Below are 19,134 nucleotides of genomic sequence, written 5' to 3'. Positions count from 1 at the left end.
AGGGTTAAACCCTGTTTTTCCGCTTAGATCGGCCTGTTGTAAATATTCTCCTGTAATAGACTCTTAAATTTTATTTTGGGATCCCAATGTATACAATAAAAGTTCTAATGAAACGTTATATCTTAACCAAAATTTTTAATCCCTAAACCGCTAATCATACTTAGTTACACAATTTTGGCCAAATGACTCGATTAGCGAGTTTAGCACTGGTTACAAGGCACACTGTAATGGTCCCTGGAGTTTGGGGCGTTACAATACCTCTGCTCTCTCACAACTCCACAACAAAGATAGGTTTCTCATTTCCAAGAAATAGGATTCTAGGAATGGTCATGAGATGGCCACATAGGGACCAAAGCCAAGCAAATCCTCATCCTATTTTGTTAAGTCTATCTGAATGAACCATCAAGTCTATCCATATAATGCATTCACACCAATCCAGCCATTTGGAGCTATTATTTCTTCTCCTCTGTTACTTCCTTCAACATTTCCATTAGATGTAAGTATTTCAAACTAAATTATATAATAGAATGTTCTTTGCTTGAATCTTATTTTTCCCATATAGTCCATTATCCCATAGATTTAAAATAAAATTATAAGCATTATAAATTTGTAGTCAATGGTATAAAGGCAATACCCACGCCTCTTTCTCTCTCTTTAAACTTTTTTGTTCTTTGACATATTTTTATTTTTAAAAAGTTTTGTTTTCCTATAGGTTAATTATTTTAGAGTAAATTTTTTTTATTTTTAGGACTATTAATGTTCAAACTAGAAGTAAGATGTTTTTCTAAGCAAAAATGGGTGCTTCAGGGAAATTAGTGCTTCAAGGGAAATGGGTCAAAACTTTAATAGGTTTGAAAAAGCCAGAGAAAGAAAAGAATTTAAGCTTAGCTATAATCTTCACAATCAATTAAGCATTTTTTTTGAGTTGTTTTTGGTTATGTGGTTACACCAGTTTTCAAGATTTGTTTCTCTACGCGTAGGAGTTGTGCTGGTAAAAAGTAAGAAATGGGGACTACGGAGGAGTTCTTGTAATGAGAGTACATGAGATGCATGTACATATATGTGAATGTCATATGCTTATATGTCTATTCTGTGGTCATATGTATATATATATATATATATGTGTGTGTGAATTTAACTTCTTAATCATTATTTGCAAATGAAAGCAAACATTTAAAGAGAAACCTTCCTACGTTTTTTTAAAGTTAATTTTATTGATAGTTTCCTATTATTTGGACCACTAAAAAGACTTGTGCTACTAGTTGATTTATTTATTTAGTTTTGTGTGTGTGTGTGTGAAGGCTTTCTAGCTGTTGTTTTGGTGTGGTGGTGAGGTTGTAAAGTGCTTATCAAAATATGTATATTTTGATAGACCATTATGTGAGAAGGGTTCAACCATTATTATTGCACGACAATTAAGGATGTTGAGCATGTTCTTTCTTTAAATGCCTCTACTTTTTTATGAGATAGGATTTTTCATCTGTCATATGTTGTATGTATCTTTTTTTATTGGCTCAACTACTGTATGCTAATCTTGACTTATCTTTAAAATTTTGAACGTTTTTTTGTAAGATTTATGGTGTTCAAATCATTAACTTTGTTTGTTCTTTCTATTCTCCATGTTTATTATTAGAATTTCAGAATGTGGGCATTAAGGCTAAAATTTATCATGGACAAATAAAATAATATAGCTCGTGCTGAGTCCCACTGGTTTTATCTTTCCTTTGATATATATATATACATATATTTGTGTAGCATCCTTCAAGCTTTCATTGTTCTCATCTCATTAATACACTTGTTGGGAATTGGATGCTTCCATTCTTTCATTACCATGGGATTGCTATGATGTTTATCTGACATAACTAATCCCATTTTATCACTTCCTCATCTCTTTTTAATTATAAGAGATGAACTACATTTCATTATGGTTACTATTGCTTTTGGTATAGGAATAGATAAGTTGGACATTGGACAAGTATTACACCATGGTTGTCCCAAGAGTCTAGAATGCTACTACCACGAAAGTGGGCGTTGTGGGAGAGATGGTGTGTCATCTATCTATTGTCTTTATTACACAAGAAGTAATTTTGCAAAATATTATTTATATGGCTGAATCATAAACATATGTATTCTTTTTTCTTAGGGAATAGTTTATTTGCTTCATAATAACACGGCGTTATTCATGCTTACAGTTTAGGAGCTGATGATTTGAATTCTTAGCCTTATCTCATGCATACTTGTGGTTATTTCTTCTTGATAGTGGTTGGTTAGTCTTTGTGGACGTATTATTGTGTTACATTTGCTAAGTTTTCTTTCTCTTATGATTTGCACATAATATGTTTGTTAGAATGCTTCAAAGAGATTAATATGAATAACTGTCTATATTTTGTGTGATAGCTTTGTGTTTGGATTTGATTAAAGAATATAATTTATTATGAAATCTGAATTTGTTATTAAATTTAGAAGGCTTAATAATATTTCAAGTCAAAATTATAGGGAGAGTGACACCCAAGAGAGTATTATATAGTTTTGGTACTCTTGAATCATTATTATTGTTTTCGTAGACTTGGATTCATGAAGAGCATAACAAGCAAAACTAGCGATATGTGGAGATAGAGTTGGAAATAGAAAATAGAAAAGAAAATGTGGACAACGTTAGGGTAGGCGCACATTGAGTATTAGCTAGCTAGTAAAATTATTGAAATCTAATAAAATATGTAATCTGTTGATCATGAAAGAGGAAAGGTAATTCTTCATTTTGTTAGCACCATTGTTGATATATAAAATACTGAATGTAGATTGTTTGGAAAGCTACAATGTTCCATGCCACTTCTTGCTTTACTATTATATCTTCACATCCAAAACTATTAATAATGGAACATCCCAATTACTTTTAGTTAAATATACAAATGATCAAAAAAGGAAAGACTTGTTAGAAAAATCAATAGTGAGTAGTAATTTTTTTTGTCCCACAATGTTTGTGAATGAAAAATCTCCATAGTTAGAAACTATATATACACCATAGTGGTCTTAGTTTATTTTTACACCAAAACATATTCTTATATATATTTTATCTTTCTTTGAAGATTAAAGATATATATAATTTCTCAATATTTTTTTTCTCTTTTATTCTTTATAGTTCTTAGATCTGTTCTAGTGTGATAGAGTTCGGGCATATCTGGTTCGGCGAAGTAATTGAGTTACTTGTCGTTCACCGTTGTATCCTGGGAGATAGACGTCGAAACCTCGTAGAGGCGGCGAATCTGTTTTAAGGAAACTGTGTGTTACACAGGCCTCGGTTCTTTATAATTATTGTGTAAATTAATTATAATTGCTATTTATATTATAGTTATTTATATATTGTTATTTATAATTATAATATTATTATATATATATTATAAGTTATTTATAATTATAATATTATATTGTTATATATATATATATTATAAGTTATTTATAATTATAATATTATGTTGTTATATATATTATAAGTTATTTATATTATATTATTTATAATTATAATATAGTTATATATATTATAAGTTATTTATATCTATAATATTTATGTATCTTTAATTTAGTAGATATAAATTTTGTATTTATCATATTGCGTTTATTCAAGTATTATATAAGTTATGTTTTTCCTACAATCTTAAAACAGATTATTGTTTAAATATAATATTTGAATATATTAGTGATATTTCTATATCTATATATTGAAAGATATTATTATTGCGAAAAGTTCGTTTGAACTTAAATCTCACTAGAGAAGTTCTGGGAACTGAATATTTTCAAAGAAACTAGACTGCTGAGGCAGGGGCTAGACCCTTCTTCTAGTGTTCTTTGGAAATTATCTACTAGAGATATTTGAGGCTGGATAAATACTTAATAGAAATATTCTACGAGAGGCTAGACCACGAATGGTTGGGTTTTTTACCCTTCCAAGCTAACCTAAGAATTTTTTTTAAGTTTGATCTAATAAATCTATCAGTCATGGTGTCTGAGATAAACCTAGTCAATTCCAACCCAATGGAGTGGTGGATTGATACTAGTGCCACTCGGCATGTATGCTCAAACAAGAGTCTGTTCAAATCTTTTGAACAGGTAGATAATGGCGAGAAGATTTTCATGGGAAATTCTGCCACATCTAAAATTGTGGGTCAAGGAAGTGTGATCCTAAAAATGACTTCTGGAAAGGAGCTGACTCTGAACAACGTACTGTACGTACCAGAGATCCGAAAAAACCTAGTGTCTGGTTCACTGTTGAACAAACACGGATTCCGAATTGTATTTGAGTCAGACAAAGTTGTTCTGTCCAAAAGTGGAATGTATGTGGGAAGTGGTTATGTAACTGATGGGTTGTTTAAACTCAGTGTAATGGTTGTTAAACCAATTATCAATAAAGTTAATAACTCTTCTACTTACTTGCTTGAGTCTTCCAATGTTTGGCATGGTAGACTAGGACATGTTAATTATGATACTCTACGGAGATTAATTAACTTGAATCACATACCAAAATTCCACATTGATTCAAAGCATAAGTGTGAAACCTGTGTTGAGGCAAAACTAACAAGGTCATCCTTCAAAACGATTGAAAGGAATAATGAACCCCTAAAAATTAATACATAGCGATGTATGTGATTTTAAATTTGTTTAAACAAGGGGAGACAATAAGTATCTTATTACTTTTGTCGATAATAGCACTAAATATTGCTATGTGTATTTGCTAAAAAGCAAAACCGAGGCTATAGAGAAATTTGTTCTCCATAAGACCGAAGTTGAGAATCAACTTAAATTTATGTTAAAGAAACAGATAATGACTATGTCAATTTTTGTCTTTACGTAAATGACATGCTCATTGTTGGAAGCAGTGATAAGATGATCAAATCTATCAAGAGTATGTTGAACTAGAAATTTGACATGAAAGATTTAAAATCTATGAGTGGATATGTGTTCACACTCGGTGGTGCAGTTGTATCATGGAAATCTTCTAAACAAACGGTAATAGCTAGATCCACGATGGAATCTGAGTTTATTGCCTTAGACAAATGTGGCGAAGAAGCAGAATGGCTTCGTCAATTTTAGAAGATATTCCAAAATGGCCTAAACCATTGCCAGCTTTTGGCTTACATTGCGATAGTCAATCTGCAATTGGTAGGGTGCATAATAAAATGTATAATGGTAAGTCTAGACATATACGTCGTAGACACAATACCATTAGAAAACTACTCTCAACTGGAGTTATCTCTATTGACTATGTGAAGTCAAAGGATAATATTGCGGATCCACTAACCAAAGGGTTAAATAGAGAGTTGGTTGAAAAATCATCGAGGGGAATGGGTCTAAAGCCCATGAATGAATAAAGTCAATACAGTAGACACCCCACCTAGTTGACTGGAGATCCCAAGATCTAGGTTCAAAGGGACAACTAAAACTGTAAAGACTATGTTGGATCACTGTGGGGGTTATCCTCATTGTCTATTCCTATGATGAAACAGTGATAACCGTAAGGAAAAGGTTAAGCTATGCTTTTAATGATTTCTTATGCGTCGAAATGTCGAGCAGAGTAATACGGGTTACTCTTAATTAAGAAAATCACCTATGTGAGAGAGAAGATGGGCCGCTTCTATAGGGATTGAATAAGGGCTCAATTCCTAGAATATCTCTTGCAGAACCAGGGAAATGTTCAGGGCCAAAACGAACATAATATTGAGAACCAATATATGTCAGGAAGATTCATGTGTGTGGTATATCATCGTTTACACGAACGGCAGAACAGTTCAAAGACATCGCGTCTACTGATCAGCCAGTAAAGTAAATATACTTACACAAGGGAAGGTTCAAAGGGTAACACCTACCTATCCTATGCGGGTTTCTAACGTTGAACTCTACACCTAGGTCTAAACCATCTGTTGGTTTTTCTTGAGTCAGTTTTTTCATTCATGTGGGGGATTGTTAGAAAAATCAATAGTGAATAGTAATTTTTTTTGTCCCACAATGTTTGTGAATGAAAAATCTCCATAGTTAGAAACTATATATAGACCATAGTGGTCTTAGTTTATTTTTACACCAAAACATATTCTTATATATATTTTATCTTCCTTTGAAGATTAAAGATATATATAATTTCTCAATATTGTTTTTCTCTTTTACTCTTTATAGTTCTTAGATCTGTTCTAGTGTGATAGAGTTCGGGCATATCTGGTTCGGCGAAGTAATTGAGTTACTTGTCGTTCACCGTTGTATCCTGGGAGATAGACGTCGAAACCTCGTAGAGGCGGCGAATCTGTTTTAAGGAAACTGTGTGTTACACAGGCCTCGGTTCTTTATAATTATTGTGTAAATTAATTATAATTGCTATTTATATTATAGTTATTTATATATTGTTATTTATAATTATAATATTATTATATATATTATAAGTTATTTATAATTATAATATTATATTGTTATATATATATATTATAAGTTATTTATAATTATAATATTATGTTGTTATATATATTATAAGTTATTTATATTATATTATTTATAATTATAATATAGTTATATATATTATAAGTTATTTATATATCTTTAATTTAGTAGATATAAATTTTGTATTTATCATATTACGTTTATTCAAGTATTATATAAATTATGTTTTTCCTACAAGACTTACATAAAGGTTCTCATTTTAAACCCTTTACTGTCAAATCACGAAACAATGCCCAAAAGGAAGAATTAATTTATGGTTATGATCACTTCTTGGGTGAGAATCTTTATCATGTAGATATACCTTTATGTGACTAGCTATATATATATAAATTACTCTAGTTCTTTAAAGTAGTGTTGATCTCTTGTAATATTGTCAATTACAATATTATTATTCCTTAATAGATTGTATGGTGTCAATGTGATGACTACCTATTTAGATTTGATTTTACATCTCTTTATTTTTGGTAATATATTAGATACACCAAGGAGTTTATTATTTAGTTCAAGTATTGAATCATCATTTGTTTTGTTTGCCGAACATAGAACCGTATTGTGCCCAAAAATATGTATAATATGTCTACGTAGAGTACATATATATTATTATTGTGATTTATGAGTAATTCTTTATATGTTATTGGAAATTGGTATTTATAATGTTTTATATGTGATATGATTTATGATTCTTTCCAACACTCATCCAGTAATAGATAACTCTACTTTTCATAATCAATTTGTGACTTTTTCCCATCATGTCATCTTATTTTTAGTGTAAAAAATATTAATAACGATAATGATAGAGATTAGATAATTGTCTATGTTGACTTGTCAAAAGTTTGTTGGTGGAGATCTAGCCAAATTAAAAATGTAATATTGTTAGTTTCATTTGGTCATGAACTACTGTAAGATTTATCACTGTATTTATGTGAATGATAAGATATTATAGATTTGTGATATGTTTCTATTATGCCTAGTTTAACCTTGTTCTTTGTTGAGCTAAAGAGTTTTGATCAAAATGAATATATCATTATTTTTATCTAAACTAGCATATACTTATCAATGAATTATATATCTTGCAGAGATGATATATGGGTGCCAAGTAATAATGTTGAAATTCAATTATGTGATATCAGGAGCATCTTAACATATTGATGGCCCAAAAATATTGCATTGTTTGTGAATAGTAATGGGGTTGTCCTTTTCAAATTTCTTACGTTTCGACTGGTGTGAAATGATCTCAAGAATTTTATAATGATTAGGGACCATTTTGAACTTGAATATTTGTAATATTACTCAATTAATTAATCAGTGTTGCTTTCATTTTCATTTTAGTGTTGGCTAATTTGTTGTAATATTTACGCACAATGTATAGTATAATATTAAAAAAAAAAATTGTCAAAGAAATGTTTCACATACTTATAGTAATGGTAACAATAATAATTTCACCATGTTAAATATTAAAATAATAAAATAATACCAAATTATAAATTGCAAATTTTTGTGGTATAGTAAATAATACTATAATAATATATTATAAGTTGCAAAAAGAGTTATTTAAATAATTATAATTATAAATAGCATAAGGAAATGTTAGGAAAACTTATACAGGATCTTGTTTATTTTCATGTAGAACTTATATTAAATAAATTAATATAAGAAAACCTAGAACATGTTTCTAAAATTGAATTCATACAGAGATAATGATAAGAACACTTACATTATTGTGCAGTAGAATGATTGAGTAATTCATTCAATTTCTCTAACTCTTGTATCTTTTCTGTCGCATGGGATCACAAAGAAACTGAACCGATCTTCAATTTTCTTAACAGCCTTCCAAGGTATCCTTAGAATCACCTAGACAGAGTGGACAATTCTCAACACATGAGATAGATACAAAGAGAAGAAGAGAAAAGAATATTGAGGCTTAGAAAAAGACTTATGTTGTAGAGAGAATCTAAAACCTAGAGCATCAAGAATAGTCTTCTGATTTTCTATCAGATAGACTTCCTGTAATATGTTTTCAACTCTCACTTAGCATTCATTTTGTAGACTCAATTAGGTCACTTATTTAATTAAAAATCAATAAAATAATAGTCAATTATCAGCCATAGGTCGAAATTATCATGGGCTTTAGGCCCGTGAAATTTCCCATTTAATTATAAGCCTATTAGACTTAAAATCAAGGCCTGTATTATTTTCTATTGATTAATTAATTACATAATTATTTTAAATCCTTTATCAAATTAATTATTTATAATTTGAACCTTGATTTAAACTTATTTATTAATTTAGATAGCAATTTATCTTAATTAATACATCTGCCATAATTTCTCTTTTCTTCTCTAAATTACATAACTCTGTGAAACTATCAAAAATTGACATGGTCAACTTTGATAATTCTAATTGATAATTAAATCAATTAATTGAGACTATCTAGATGATTTTATCCAAGGTACAGTGGGGACCATGGGCCTATGAAATCAAGCTCCAATAAGTTATCATTGTTGACGCGGTTCTTCGCCAACAGATAATTATACGAATAAACAGGATGGATTAGTGCTAATTAGTGAACCGTAATATGAAAATAGTTTACTTCTAGGCTTGGGAAATTAATAACATGGGAAGGTGATCACTCTTTTCTTTTTAGGTGGTTCGAAGGTTAAAATCATTCTAGTCGACCAGTCGATATTATTGATATCTCTTGACTATTCCTTACAGGGTGTTTCTTTACAAAAAATATGCCAACCCCTTGCAATGCCTAGGGTCTTGGTATTTATAGGGAGAGGATACCTGGGTTGGCAAAGGGGGTCATCCCGTGATCTCTTTACCCTTCACGTCATCTCTGTGATACTGATGATTAATTCCTAAAACCTAACAGTGAAGTGTGGTCTAATCAATAGGTAAGGAGGGATAATGGGCCGCATGGCCCAAACCAGTCGTGGGATGTCTGAATACGCACGTTTATACTGCGTGCCCGAGAATTCAGGAATGGAATAGACACGTGATGTCTGAAATATGTATGTTTACATTGCGTGGTTATCTTTACAAGGGTTTGGGTGTCAGACTTGTGCCGCATCACGAGCTTGATGCAGCGCCAGCTCATGATATCCATACCGCTGACCCGCTGCCTTCGAGTGAACTGCTAACTCTCTAATTAGCTCGGACTGGATAGGTGGAAACCCGTAATAACAGCTCCGGGCGGACGATTTACACGTGGCGGATCGAATTAGGCCCTTTTCTAGCTCGATGATAGCTCGCGGATATTTAGGGCGTACATTTGCCCCCCCCCCCCAAGCCCCTGCTCGTGATCCCTGACGTCGTCTGCGACCTTCACAGCGGGGCTTTTAAGTTTCCTTTTCGACTCTCCATGTCCCGTCCACTGCGCAGGTATCGGACACGTGGAGCGCCGTGGTTGGCGACTGTCCGGCTTCCGAGAATTGCATTAAATGGCCTAGCCTATCTTCGGCCGTCGTTTCACCTCTCGAGTTATGACCCTCGTGTCTCGCATTAATGCGATCGAACGGTCCTCGTTCTTTTACCTCTTACGTATATATAAGGTTGGCCACCTTCCGCATTAGCCACCCTCTATTTGAAATTTTTTCCTCATCTTCTTTCCTCTTTATCCTCAGAAGTCTTTCTTCTTCCAGTTATCATCCCAAAGATCCCTACGCTCTTTCCATAAGAGTTTCTACTCCAGTCCAGCTTTAAAGACTCCACTTGGACTCCAATTCCTATGCTTTTTAAGGCTTCCATATGGAAAATACACTGTAAGTCCTATGTCTGTTGCATGCTTTGATCTTTCTGTTTTTCTGTTAGGTAAGCCCCTTTCTTAGTCGCACATTGTAGGTTGTTTTTGGCTGATTTTTGGTGCATAGGTTTTGATCCTAGGTATATCGACTATATTAGAACATGTCTAGGAACTTGATGTATAGGACAAGATAATTTATGGGTAACTTTTCCAAGTAGCTTTTCTGGGTAGCTTTATGGAATGCCTGTTTGGAGAGGGGAAGGCGATAGGTTTCTGGGGTGGAAAATCGGGTAGCTTAGGGGTCACGCTTCCTAGGCGGGTTTGCTTTTTGAATATAACGCCCTGGATAGCCAGGACCACTACACTGTGTACTCATAAAGGTGCAAGACTTGCTAATCAAGTCATTTAGTCAAAACGTGTCACTAAACCAAAAATGTGCTAAGGATAAAATGGTTTTGGTCTCAAAAGATACATTTCATATACTTAAACAAATTTACATATGGGATCCCATAAAGGAAGAATGTTTAAAGGTTAGTTTAAAAAATTTCCAAAATACAGACTACCATCAGCCACTCTAAGGCAAAACAGACATTTATAGCTTTTCTATTTCTGTTATCCTCTCAACCGTGGCGGCCAAGCAGCTAGTCATGTACATTCCGCTCACAGAGCTCTCCAAGTCAGGGCTAATCAAGTTTTCCCTTGCCTTTACCTGCACCACGTAGCACCCGTGAGCCAAGGCCCAGCAAGAAAACATAATACACATCTCAACAAACATAACAAGAGTATAATTCTTTAAGCATGATCAAACACTTAACATTCCACATTAATCACATAGCATGTAATCAGAATCAAAGATACTACCAATCATTAATAACAGTCAAATCACATAATAGCTAGGGCCGACAACTTAGGCCACAGCCTCTGTTTACCCCACTGACTTCAGCCCGCTTAAACCGAGCTCAGTGCATAATAAGCTGTCCTCGGCTACCAGTGGTCGAATCGCGCCCTGTGCGCAAGTGTAACCTTTGGCACTCTTAGGCCATTGGTTTACTATTTACATGGCATAATACCATCCTTTTCAATGCATACATACATATTAGGGAACCCTTAGTCCCATTACAAATACACAACTAGGTGCAGTTTTCTTACCTTTGACTTCCAAGTGTACTAGTTACGAGCGATGCTCCTTGAGCGCGATCCGACCCCCGAGCCCTAGCTTAGCACCTAGTCACAACCAAGATAAAGGATACCATCAACAATCTTAAATGAGTTTCTAGACAAATTTCTAGTCTCCGGAACATTGAACTTCACCAAACATGGTAAAAGATTCAATCCCAAGCACCCTAGGTTAAATTCCCAAGCCTAGAATCTCAAAATCCCAAAATCTCTTAAGGGTCGCGGCATTAGCCACCCATGCCACGGCATGGCCCCAACCAGAGGCCTCCCAATGCCCAAAAGCAGGTAAGGGCCGTGGCCCTACTCAGACCATGCCGCAGCCCGCCCTCCTTCCTCAGCACCCATCAGCTTCAAAGGGTCGCGACTCACCAAGAACTATGTCGCGGCCCGACCCCTTCGAACCCAGAAAAACCTCCATTTTTAACTCTCAAACCTCATGCAAACTCACCCAAAACTACCCCAATTCCACAGCTCAATTACCCAAAATCTTCCCACAAGATTCCAACAACACAACCCAGCTGAAACCTAGACTAGAAACCCATCAAAAACCCACTTCAATCACTGAAACTTTCTAACTCAAAACCCAGCCATGGAAACACTATAACTCAGCCATTAAACCTTAAATTCGAGCTTACCTCAATTGTAGAACCAATCCTCCAAGAGCTTTCTGGGCTAAATTCAAAGGTTCTAGCCTCAATTTAATCTTCAAATCCAAAAACCCAAAACCTCTTAGAACACACTCAAAAACACAGAATTTCAACCACAGAAAATGGAATTCAATGCTTACCTCAACCTTGATTAAGTTCCTTTGATAATCCTTGAGCTAATTCTCTAAACCCCAGCTTCAATTCTTAGAATTCCGGCCAAGACCTCTAAGTTTCTATGTTCTTCTTTGGGAGAGAAAGAGAGAAAGGAAGAGAGGGTCGGTTTGCTATATTCCACAGTTTTCTAAAATCTTCTTAAGTCTATTCTTAAGCAATCAAGTTAATCCCAAGGCTCGGGGTACCGAAAACGTCCCCAAGGGAAAAATGGTAAAATTCCCCAATATTCCCACCTAGACTTCCTAACCTCAAATATATCTCCAATTATTTATTTTCATAACCCGGTAATCTAAATAACCACCCGATACCTGAAATACCCCTTGACTTGTCCAAAGTCAAACATTAGGCCCCGTTGTGACTTTCCCGCTCTCTAGCTCCCTAAGATCGCCTCAAGTCGCCCGCTGCAGATTTACCCACATAATAATGTGGTTCTCACAAACATAACATTTAACCACATCTATAATCATATAATCATACTAGCATGCTTATCATGTAATCATGTATTAAATCAATAAATTCACACATAAAACCAATTATGTCCTCCCGTCACACTAATCAAGGCCCTTACGCCATATTAGTGATTTTGAGTCGTTACATTGAAACTTTCCCTCCAAGGCAAGCATTATCCTGAGCCTCCTGACACACAGATCCCGAGCAATCGGGGATCCGTTGGAAACACAGGCACGTGATCATAGCATCGTGTGGCCTCACGCACCGCGGGCTAAGATTACCTCAGCCCGTGTACAAAAATCACTTCTCGCGCTAGATTCCCTTTTCTTTTTTTAGGTCGCCTATTTAAAATTTCTTCATCTTTATTCGTTAAGCGACCGGATGGGACCCAGGAAGAACATACCTAAAAAGAGCGCTGCCGGTTCATCATCCCAGCAGGCTAGCAAGGGGAAAGAGATAGTAGCGGAATCTCCAATCCCTACTTCGGTCCCATAGTGGAGAAAGAGGTCGAGGTGGGACCTGATGCCTTCTTCGAGGCAGAGAGGATAGTCTCGAAGGTTACCACCCAAGGGAGGGTCAACAAGATCTTGTTGTCCCATAACATCTAAATTGGCACAGGCGCTCTTGTTGCCCGACCTCCCCTCGAGGGCGAAAGGAGCTGCACGCCCCTCGACGAGGAGTTCGCAGCCTGGAGCAACGAACACCTCAAGGCCGGGGCCTTCCTACCTTTGGACCAATACTTCGCAGACTTTCTGAATTACGTGAGGCTGGCTCCCTTCCAACTGCCCCATAACTCCTACCGTCTGCTGGCGGGGCTAAGGTACCTCTTCCTGAATCATGAGTGGGAGGTCCCTACACCAGCGGACATCCTTTATTTCTTCTGCCTCAAAGCCAGCCCGGATCAATGGGGGCGAGGCGACGGGTTCTACCACCTGACCCGTTTTCCCAATTCTCCTGCAGTCATCGAGTTGCCCAGCCACCCCAACGACTTCAAGGACTAGCTCTTTATGTCGACGGGGTTTCGCAACTGCGATCACCACTACTTCAACTGTCCTCGTAAGTTTCTTCTACCCTCAGCTCGCAAACTCGCCATGTTTGCTTATTTTCATGTGTATTGACTTGAATACCATCGTGCAGCCATTTTTGTGAGGACGGCCGAATCGGTGACCCTCGGGGGTCAATATGAGACCTTGGAAAGGCTCCCACCAAGTGAAAAAGACTACCGCCAGCTCGTATCTGATGAGACGATGCTGGCGTGCAAGTTAATTTCTCTGGGCCAGACCCTGGCCTTGAGGAGGTCGCGGGCTATCCCAGTAGCTCGTGAGTTGGTGCCCATCCCCGAGGGGGGTGCTGCGGACAATGACGAGCAGAAGGAGGAAGACAAGGTGCCGCTCGTGCGTCGGGAGTGGGCTCTCGAGGTCGCCCAGGGGCTCGACGCGGATCGGGTCCAGTCCGGGGCAGCAGCCGGCCCCTCCGGCCAAGGTAACCCATACTTGTTTAGGGAATTATACAGGGTTTCCGTAGACCTACGGCTTACTAGGTTTAACCCTAGCCAACTCATACATCATCATCAAGATGACCCAGACCTTAACATAACTCTACTCTAGTGCGTTGATCAACTAGTGTTGCGTCATGACATGGGCCGCCCTAGGGGCACTGTAGTAGTAGACACCACCTTGGCTGTTAGGTCGACTTTTTTTGAGGAGTATGGGACCAACATTAGGTCGTGGCCCTCCCTTCTGGAGAGTGTAGTCGCTCCGGGGCTTAGGAAGTATGTAGAGGAGTCCAGTCCTGAGGCGGATTTGAACCCAGAGTCCCCTCTCATTCGTGAAGTTATAAACCTAGACTCCCCCATAGAAGTTCCACGGCCGGAGGTCGTGGCAATAGATTCCTCCTCTAGCTCGGAGGGTAAGACCTTTTCAATACACCCTTAGACTTTTCTTGTGATCTAAGTACTCTTACATGTATACTAACGCTCCCTTATTTTTGTTTCAGGCGAAGAGATGGCACAGCCCGGAGACAACGTCCTACGGTCCATCTTCCAGGGGGGAATCCTCCCTCCGGGTCGTCCAGGCCATTGGTCAAGAAACTCCGGCTGACCAAGAAGGCTCCTCCTCCTGGGACCACCTCCAAGTCTCTCGCTAAGGGGAGGGGCCAGGTCCTTGCCGCCACAGAGAACATGCCCCCGCCTCCCCCATGACCTCCGGTCCCTACTCGGGAACTGGAGGCACCATCTGGAACCCATCCAGCTCCCACTCCCACCGTACGCATCCCGGTTAACACTCAGGCCCTGGAGAAAATCCCCGAGGCCTTCCGAGGGATGGTTTACGAGACCATGAACTATACAGTGGATCATTACTACAATGCCACCCTGAGGGACTTGCGGGAGATCGAGACGACGAGCCCTGAGAACGTTATGGAGTCTTCACTGGGGATGACCCTCACGGTAAGTCTACTTAGTTAACTTAGCTAACTCTCTTTACTTTCTCTATAGCACATGCCTTATTATCTTTGCCTTTGCAGGTGGCTTTGGCTCTACACCGCAGCAAGCTCGGTCTAGGGCCAGGTTTGGCGAGATCAAGGGCGAGTTCCAGACTGCTCAGGCCGCTCTCGCGTCTGCACAACAGTAAGAGTGAGATGTCAAGGCTGCCCTGACGGCTGTCAAGGAAAGCGAAAAGGCCGCGCAGGTCGCCTTGGCCGCTGCGAAGGTCGATCTGGAGGCGATCCGGGCTAAGCAACTGGAGGCTGAGGCTACACAGGTCGCCTTGGCTGCTGCCAAGGTCGAGCTTGAGGAGGCCAAGGCCGCCCTTGTGGCAGAGAGGGCCTCTTCCAGCTCCTTCATGGATGCCATGTTTTATCAGTGCTGGGCCTTCAACCAGGATGGCGATTTCTCCTTCGTGGCGTCGGAGGTGTGGGAGCCCTTCCTCGAGAAGTTCAAGGCTCGTCTTCAACAGGAGGCGCCCCTCTGAGACTGGGGAGACTTCCGCTGCAGGCAAGCAGGAGACCAAAGAGGTGACTTCATCGGAGCGGCCCGGGGGGGCCTAGGACTTGTTCTTTTTTTATTTATTTATTTACTTGGTCTTTTACAACGAGGTCTTTTCTCCTTGAGACAATTGGTTTCCCCGAATTTCATTTTAATCTATTTTTATTATTATTGTTATTCATTTTCAGCACATTTGGTAAAAACTTAGTTCGCGTTAGTTCTTTATTGATATCTCGTGCTTTTTAAGAAAAACATCGATTAACCAATTTGAATCAACTTCTAAGTTTTAGGACCTGGTTGTATCCAGGACATTGATTTTAGAAACTTAGTTCGCGTTAATTCTTTATTGATATCTCGTGCTTTTTAAGAAAAACATCGATTAACCAATTTGAATCAACTTCTAAGTTTTAGGACCTGGTTGTATCCAGGACATTGATTTTAGAAACTTAGTTCGTGTTAATTCTTTATTGATATCTCGTGTTTTTTAAGAAAAACATCGATTAACCAATTTGAATCAACTTCTAAGTTTTAGGACCTGGTTGTATCCAGGATATTGATTTTAGAAACTTAGTTCGCGTTAATTCTTTATTGATATCTCGTGCTTTTTAAGAAAAACATCGATTGACCAATTTGAATCAACTTCTAAGTTCTAGGACCTGGTTGTATCCAGGATATATATGCCCCCCAAGTAACCAGGAAGGGACCTTTCGTTGTTACTTGAAACGTGCTCTTTTAACATTACGCTCACAAAAATATACAATGATACAAAGAAACTATCTCATTATTTAATAAAACAAGGTGGCTTTTCTATCTAAGCCTTACAAAAGTATTACTGATAATATTTCTTTAGGTGTATAGCGTTCCAAGTCCATGGGACTGCTTCTCCATTAAGTCGAGCTATCTTAAAGGTTCCTTCTTTCACAACCTCTATTATTTGATAGGGTCCTTCCCAGTTTGGCCCCAACACTCCGTCCTTGGGATCCTTATCGGCTAAGAAGACTCTTCTGAGCACCAGGTCACCTACACTAAAGATGTGTTTCTTGACATTTGAGTTGAAATAACAAGTGATCTTCTGTTGATAATACGCGAGCTGCAGCTGCGAAGCTTCTCGTTTTTCTTCAATTAGGTCGAGGGACGCGTAGAGCAATTTTTCGTTCTGGTCTTGGTCAAATGTCCAGACTCTATGCGAGGCTATCTTTGTTTCAATAGGAAGGACGTCCTCACTCCCAAAATCCAGGGAGAAAGGAGTGTGACCCGTCAAAGTTCGGTGGGAGGTCCGGTATGCCCACAGCACCTGGGGGAGCTGTTCGGGCCAAACTCCCTTGGCTTCATCCAACCTCTTCTTAAGGCTCGCTTTTAGTGTCTTGTTCACAACCTCGACCTGCCCATTAGCCTGGGGGTAGGCCAAGGAAGAGAAGCTTTTAACTATGCCGTGCCTCTCGCGGAATTTGGTGAAGAGATTGCTATCGAACTGTGTTCCGTTATCCGACACGATCTTCTTTGGCAGCCCAAATCAGCAGACAATACTCTTGACCACGAAGTCGAGGACCCTTTTTGAAGTAATCGTCGCCAGGGCTTCTGCCTCTGCCCATTTTGTGAAGTAGTCTATAGCCACCACAGCATAGCGAACTCCTCCCTTTCCCGTGGGAAGGGCACCAACTAAATCGATCCCCCAGACCACGAACGGCCACGGGGATGAGATCATCTTTAGCTCAACTAGAGGGGCTCGGGCGGCCGTGGCAAACCGCTGGCACCTGTCACACTTTTTGACATAAAAGATTGAGTCCTTCGATAAAGTGGGCCAATAATACCCTTGCCTCAACACCTTCAAGGCCAGGTTTTGCCCCCCAGCGTGATCTCCACAAAATCCCTCATGCACCTCCTACAGAATGGTTCTCGCTTCACCTGGCAAAACACACCACAAAAGTGGTAAAGAGAGGCCACACCAGTACAATGTCCCGTCTATCATTATATACCCTGGAGCCTGGTAAAGTACCCTCCTTGCATCGTTTCGCTCCTCGGGTAACTTCCCTGTTGTGAGGTACTCGATTATGGGATTCATCCAGGTCGGCTTGGTGTCGATCATCTCAACCTCTGCCCTGGATTCCTCTATGCTTGGTCTTTCCAAGAATTCTATCGGTACCAGGCCCAAAGTTTTGGCCTCCCCGGAGGTGGTGAGCTTTGCCAGGGCGTCAGCATTGGCATTCTGCTCCTGAGGTATCTGTTCAATCAAGCCGTGCTCAAATGCGGATAGCTCCTTCTTTACCTTGGCCAGGTAAGCAGCCATCTTGGTTCCCCGCGCTTGGTATTCTCCTAATACATGGTTTACCACGATTTGGGAATCGCTGTAGCACTGGACGGAGCTGGCCTTCAGCTCCTGGGCCACCCTTAGTCCAGCCAACAAAGCTTCGTATTCGGCCTCGTTGTTGGATGCTCTAAATCCGAATCACAACGCGGAGTGGAAATGATGCCCTTCCGGGGATATCAAGATGACTCCAGCTCCAGATCCATTCTCGTTAGACGAGCCATCTACAAAGACTTTCCACGAGGCTCGAACCAGTTCTTCCACTGGTTCTTCTTGGAACCCCATGCACTCTGCTACAAAATCAGCCAGAGCTTGGCTTTTCACTGTAGTTCGCGGCACTTACAGTATCTCAAATTGGCTGAGCTCAATAGCCCATTTCAACAGACGCCCCGATGCCTCAGGTTTCTGCAAAACCTGCCTTAAAGGTTGATCAGTTATGACGTGGATTGAATGGGACTGGAAATACGACCTGAGCTTTCGGGAAGTCGTAATAAGGCAGAAAGCCATTTTCTCCATCAACAGGTATCGGGATTTAGCTCCGAGAAGCCTCTTGCTAAAGTAATAGACTGGCTTCTAAGACCATTCTTCTTCCCAGACCAGTATTGCACTAGCCACATCTTCCGTGACAGCCAGGTAAAGGAAAAGAGACTCTCCTACTGTTGGTTTGGACAACACGGGCGGCTCGGCTAAATGTGCTTTTAGGTCGAGGAAGGCACGTTCGCATTCTTTGGTCCACTCGAATTTTTTATTTCCCCGAAGCAAGTTGTAGAATGGCAAACACTTGTCGGTAGATTTGGAAATGAACCGATTAAGGGTTGCCACCCTTCCTGCCAGACTTTGGACGTCTTTTCGAGACCGGGGTGATGGCATCTTGAGTAGCGACCTGATTTTGTCGGGGTTCACCTCTATTCCTCTGGTGTTGACTATGAAACCCAGGAACTTTCCTGATGCAACCCCGAAAGTGCCCTTTTGAGGATTTAGCCTCATGCCGTACTCTCTTAAAATCTTAAAACATTCCTTCAAATCGGAGACATGGTTATCGGCAGTTTTTTACTTGACCAACATGTCGTCAACATACACTTCCATGTGTTTTCCCGATCTGATTGGTAAACATCCTATTGACCAACCTCTGGTATGTAGCTCCTGCGTTTTTCAGCCCGAAGGGCATGACCTTGTA

General features: G+C 39.0%; 1 long non-coding RNA gene across 1 annotated transcript; it reads left to right on the top strand.

Annotated features, from left to right (window-relative positions):
- The first annotated feature begins 269 nt into the window (after window positions 1–269).
- LOC133777408 (uncharacterized) lies at window positions 270–7,805 on the top strand. Its single transcript, XR_009868545.1, has 3 exons — window positions 270–496; window positions 1,950–2,045; window positions 7,554–7,805. It is a non-coding gene; the product is annotated as an uncharacterized LOC133777408 (long non-coding RNA).
- The last annotated feature ends 11,329 nt before the right edge of the window (window positions 7,806–19,134 follow it).

Source organism: Humulus lupulus, chromosome 5 (assembly GCF_963169125.1).
Source record: "Humulus lupulus chromosome 5, drHumLupu1.1, whole genome shotgun sequence".
In the NCBI taxonomy this organism is placed as follows: Eukaryota; Viridiplantae; Streptophyta; class Magnoliopsida; order Rosales; family Cannabaceae; genus Humulus; species Humulus lupulus.
The sequence above is the reverse complement of the archived record's forward strand: the minus strand, read 5'-3'. Positions and strand labels throughout refer to the sequence as shown.